Source organism: Lathyrus oleraceus, chromosome 5 (assembly GCF_024323335.1).
Source record: "Lathyrus oleraceus cultivar Zhongwan6 chromosome 5, CAAS_Psat_ZW6_1.0, whole genome shotgun sequence".
NCBI classification, from domain to species: Eukaryota; Viridiplantae; Streptophyta; class Magnoliopsida; order Fabales; family Fabaceae; genus Lathyrus; species Lathyrus oleraceus.
Window position 1 is genome coordinate 198,462,606 of NC_066583.1, and position 6,382 is coordinate 198,468,987.

A 6,382-nucleotide genomic window follows, 5' to 3' on the forward strand; every position below is an offset into this window, starting at 1 on the left:
ACTTAGTCATTTCTAGATCTGAGGGGGACAACCTTGTCGACTTTACCCTTCCTCAAACTTCAATCAAACCTTCTAGCTTTTCTTTCAACACTTTATAACCTGAGGAAATTTGCGCCAACTCGTTCTCTTTTTTATTCTCAAGCCCAGGAACATGCTGAATGTCCATAAAGTCGAAACACTTGATTGGTCTATTAACTATAACGAAGTACATGATTAAGTTATTCTTAATACATCTATACTCCTTTTTTACTTGCTTCACCACCAATTCAGAATCTCTTCTTACATCGACTCATTTTGCCCCCAAATCTAAGATTTCAAGACCAGCTATCAAAGCTTCTTATTTGTCCTCGTTATTTGAACAAATGCCATCAATTCTATATTTGAACTTGATCGGAATCTTATTTGGAGAAATGATCAAGATTCTAATGTCAGTCCCATTCTTATGTCTGGAACCATCAAAGTATAACTTCCACATTTCTAGCTCTAAGTAATTTAAAGGTTTCTCAACTATCAAATGATCCACGATAAAGTCGGCGACCACCTGCCCCTTCATGGCCTTTAAAGGCACATATATTAGGGAGTACTATATTAAGGAAAAAGCCCATTTCCCAATTCGACTATGCAAGATTGGTTTAGACAACATATGCTTAATAACGTCGAAATGAGAAGATGCATACACATTGACCGGTTTTATATAATGCTTTAATTTCATACATGAAAAATACAAACAAAGGCACATCTTTTCTATAAGACTATACCTAGTTTCTGCATCGTTCAATACTCGACTGAAGAAATATATGTCCCTTTCGACGCCATTATCATCCTCTTATGCTAACATACTTCCTATAGTCAAGCCTGGGGCAAAAATGTAAAACCTCACGCACCTAATTCTAACCGGAGGGAAAAAATCGAAGGCTTAATCAAATACTCCTTTATTTCATCGAAAACCCTTTAATGCTCTAGTTTCCAAATGAACTCTTCCTTCTTCAGGCAGAGTAACAGAGAGAATGCTCGAATCTTGCCACTTAGGTTTGAAATGCACCTCCTTAGAAAATTAATTTCCCCCAAAAGAGATTGAATTTCTTTCTTAGTCGAAGGTGGTTAAGTTTCCCTGATATCTTTTGTTTTGTTCTGGGTAATCTTTACGCCCTTCTTATGGATAACGAAACCAAGAAAGTCCCCAGCCTGCACACAAAAAGCACATTTAAGAGGGTTCATTTTTAGTATGTATTTCCTCATCCTTTCGAATGAGTGTCGAAGGTGGTCAAGATGATCATTTCTCGATGAAGACTTAATGACTATCATTAATATATAATTGCGTAAACATCTTGATATAATCATGAATGATAGAATTCATCACCCTCTGGTAAGTTGCCCCAATGTTCTTCAAGCCAAATGGCATCACTACTCACTCGTAGGTGCCTAAAGCTCATAAGCATCAAAATTCCGTCTTTGGTACATCTTCATCTGCAATAAAAATTTAGTTATAACCATAATAACCATCAAGAATACTAAGATATTCGAAACCCACTGCTTAGTCGACCAACATCTCGGCGACATGCATTTGGTATTCGTCATTTGGGGTTGCAGCGTTCAGATCTCTGAAATCGATGCATACTCCCAATGTTCCATTTTTTAAAATTACTAGAACGATATTTGCAATCCATTCCACATACCTTGATGTTCTTATGAACTTTCTTTTCGAGAGCCTTTCAATCTCCTCATTTATCTTGAACATGACCTTTAGAACAAACCGCCTACGCATATGCTTGACCGGATTTTCCCCTGACTTTATTGGCAATTTTAACTCCGCTAATTCTCTGCTTAAACATGGAATTTTGTTATAATCCCAAGAAAAGAAATGTTTAAACTCATTAAGTACACTAACTACCTCTAACCTTAGTTTTGGATCGATGTTGGCACTGATGTAAGTCATCCTTTTGGTAGTTCTATCGCCCAAATAAATTTCTTCAAGTGGTTCTTGAGGCTGCATCTTTGTAATAGACACAACATGATCCTCCTCAAATCCGAAAGGCTCATCATCATAGATGCAATCGAGCCTCTTGTTTTTTTGACCATCATTTTATGTGACTCTTGTTTGCGGCTCCTCGACTAGTGTCAGTCTAATTCTTATCCTTTGACTCACGTCAAACACTTATAACTCATTGGATTTGGCATCCATGTGTGGTATTTCGGCCTCCAAGGCCTCTCTTAATCTGTTTTCAGTTATGTAAACCGATATTTACTTCAATATGTCGAATTCAGACACCGTCATCAAATTCTTTGCCCCAGCCAGTTGGCCGAATTGTGTCATAAGTCCTCTTACCCATTATTTCTCTATCGCACATGAAGGCATGGGTTAGATGGAGTCTCAAAGAGTAAAATTCTTCTTCTAAAGGCATGTAAGAAAACCCCGTTGGTGTGCAAGGCACTATGTTGGCTAGATTATTATCAAAATTTCTCTTATCTACATGGTTTACATGTTCCATGTAGTATCTTTGGTCTGCTTCAACATTCTCAACTATCCCATCATTTCTCCAAATTTATATTATTTGATGAAGTGAAGAAGGCATTTCTCCCACTCGATGGATTCATTCTTCGCCCAGGAGTAAATTGTAGCTAGCCTTCAACGTTATACCATAAACACTGTGGGAAGAGTTGTAGATCCCATTGTTACATCAAATTGGATAACCCTCATTGTGTGTCATGTCTTCCCCTTATAATTTGAGAGCACCATGTTATGGGGCCTTAAGTCAGTGTCGAACTTTCCTATTTTTTTCAACAAGAAATGGAGTAGTAAGTTAACAGTCGCCCCTCCATCTACCAAAATTTTGTTCACCATAGTATTCTCTAATATTTCTCTTATAAACTGAGGTTTCAATTGACTTTTCATCCCCTCATGAGGCCTTTTGAAAAACATATTAAGTTCTTTAATACATCTGTTATCCATCATTAAATAGCACACCAGGTTTTGCTTAACCATCTCTTCTTCCTCCCAATCTTTAGGTTCAACAACTTCTGTTACACAATCGTACTCCCTAGGGAGTATAGAAACCATGTTGCACAACACTTCAACATCATATTCCGACCCATAGTCGAAATTATCAGTCACTAACTCGTCCTCCTTCGATGGTACCTCTTCTTTCGTCTTTCCCTTCGACTGGCTTGTTTTAGGAGAAAACAATTCTCCCCCACTAGTTTCTTCACTTGGTATCTCACTTGACTTTGGTATGCCTGATTATTACTTGATTTTGCAGCTTCCTTCTAAGCTTTTTTCTTTCTCTGAAATCTCCTCCATTGAGTTCTTGACATTGTTTTTTTTCCTTTATAATTACTAGGACCATATGAACGTCTCTCTGGCATCTGAAAATTCTCTCATAAGTCATTGATGATCCTCGAACCATTTCAAATTTCCTTTACTTATGATTCCCAGACTTCTGTCCTCTGCCAACATGTTTCGTCCATCTCCCCTAGGGAGCATTAGATGTTGGCACGTAAGTACCATGCTTACCCTTTTGTTGGGCAGGGAATTATTCCTTCTTTTGGGGGACCCCCCTCTTATCGAAATAAAAATGATTCTTGTTTTTCCTCCAATTCTCCTTTTACTTTTCCTGTTGGGCACTTTTGACCTTCTTTGCACCATTTTTATCGAACACTGTACTACTTCGAGGATACAACATCACTTTTGAATCTTCATCTTTGCACCTGTGGAGAAATTCCAGCATCCAATCTCCAGCCTTAGGGTACATAACCTCAATTTGATTCTCACTTTCGAACTTAGCCATGTTGAAATCCTCAGAAATTTAGACCATATTGATTGTTACAGGCTCCACATAACTAGCATCCCCAACCTGTAGCGAGTGAGATTTGATCTTCATTAGAGCTTTTCCTTGGCAAATTTCAACCTTCCTTCATTCAACAAATTCTGTACAAGATCCCTAAAAAGAAAGCATTGCAAGGTCTTATTCTCTAGAAAATTATTATATTTACAAAACCCTTGTTTCTTTCTTTGTTCTCATGGTGGTACTTTCGCGCCTCGTTACATTAGCACTTGACCATCTGCGACCAATAAGTCAAAAATCTCATCACATTTGGTCACGTCGAACGTATACGTTTTCTTAGGGAATTTATCATTTTTCTCAGGTTCAGAAGGATTATTCCCATTTACAGGCGTAAGCAGCTTATAGACATATGGGGGACCTGGCTTTAATTCAGCCACATCGACCTCGATTTCTTCAACATGGTTACATTCGACATCTGAAGTCAAGTCATTGTCTTCCATATCGATGAAGGCCATACGTTCCTTCTTACCCTTGTTCACTCTGGCTTTCTCAACCTTAAGTCTTTCGTCATGTCAAACTTTTTCGGACAACTGCGCCATATCTCTTAGATACTATGTATCTAATTTCTTCCTAATAGAGTAATATAATCCCTCAACGGCCATTTCAACTAACTCGTGCTCAGGCACTTGAGTAAAACATTGTGTCTTTAATAATCAGAATCAATTCAAGTAATCATCGATTGATTCAATGAACTTTTTCTTCACACTTGACAATTCTTTTAAACTAATCTTGGATTGCCACATACAAAACTTCCTATGGGACAACCTTTCCAATCAAGTCCAATCATTGATGGAATGAGCGGGGAGATTTGTAAACCATATAAAGGAATTTTTTGTGAGAGAACTAGGAAAATATCTCATCCTTAAATTCTCATTATTCGCTATGTTTCCCGTCTCGGTCAAATATTGGGTAATATGCTCGACGGTATACTCATTTGTATCACCGACAAATTTGGTGAACTTAAGGACTTTCCATCCCCTTGGCATTTCAATTTGTAACACGTATTTTGATAGAGGAGATGTATAATTTGGCCTTTACATGCCTATGTTTACACCATTTTGAGCCATTATCCATTCGACATTGGTTGCAAGGTTGTTTTCTTCTAACATATTTCCTTGCCGAACTTGGTGAACAACTTGATCAGTATCTTGGTTTCGATTAACCATTATGACAGGTTGACGTTCAACTTACCTAAGTATCTCTTGTTCGATAACCCGGGGAACATATTGCTTACCCTGATTTACCATGTTTTCCTCCAAGTCTACCCCTTCATTTCGAAGTTTCCTAACGACTTGGGTTTGAACAATAGGTCAAACTTGCACTGGCGGAGCGCCAAAAAAATCAGCAATTTGATTCATTTGAGTTGCCAACTTGGTTACTCTAATTCGTGTTTTGAATCAATGGGTTAAATATAATACCCATTTGTTGCGTGATAAATTATGTTGATTATTTGTATAATTTAGTGGCATTTATTAGCTTAATTCATTGGAACGGTAGTGATATCACACTAATTCATGTGGAGACGATACAAAAATACTTACCCTATCTAAAGAGCTTTCAAAAAATTGGCGTCGTTTTCGGGGATTGACGTTTAGATATTACAAGCATAACAATAACTTATATTATTTTAAGTAATTTCGTAATGTTATAAACTATTCTATTTATTACCCCTCGTGTTTGTTAATTTATGTGGTTAGCATTTCAGAACTGTGTTTATGCGAGGAAGTTTACCAAAAGATCAACTTCTTTTTGATCCTGAGATTGAGATAATAACTCGAAAACTCAATAGCAAAACCATAAAGAGAAAGCAACTATCCAAACAAATAAACCAACATGAAGGAACTTCTAATTCTACTTATTCAACATCCCCTCTGTAAGACCTCAATTTTGACCCTAAGATCCCTCATGCAAATTCATCATAAGCATTAACATTGGGATCATACCTTGGCATCCTCCCTACCCTTCCTTCATTGGGTTTGTTTGAGGAGATATCACCAAGCACTTTGTGATTATATCATACTTGTATTTTATCATTTTACTAACCAAAATACCAAAAATATGTCTTTGTGTTTGCCTAACTCTTTTGTAGGTAGGGCATGATCTCCATTGATCTATCAAGTTCACATCAAGGGTTTGAGACCCTCATGACAAAGAGCACAACCATGACTTGATACAAGAATGATTATGAGAATCATATATGATTCCCAATGATTACTACCTGCTGCTATATTGATCAAGTTTTCTTCAAGAGTTTGAGGGTGATTTGCCTTGGAAACCCTAGTTTGACTGGGTATCTTGAGTAACTTCTCCAACAAGCTATCTCACCAATTGATCAAATTTCTTAAGGTACACTTAAAATTTCATCATCTTATGCATATATGATCTACCATGAGCCTAGAAAGTTAATATAATTGAAGGTTAGCAAGTTGGTTGATGGTGGTTGGCCAGATGAATTCATCTGATCAAAACTAGGTCTCCCTTGACCCTATCTCCTACAATTTTCACCATATTAAAATTATTCCAAGATAAAACTTACTCTA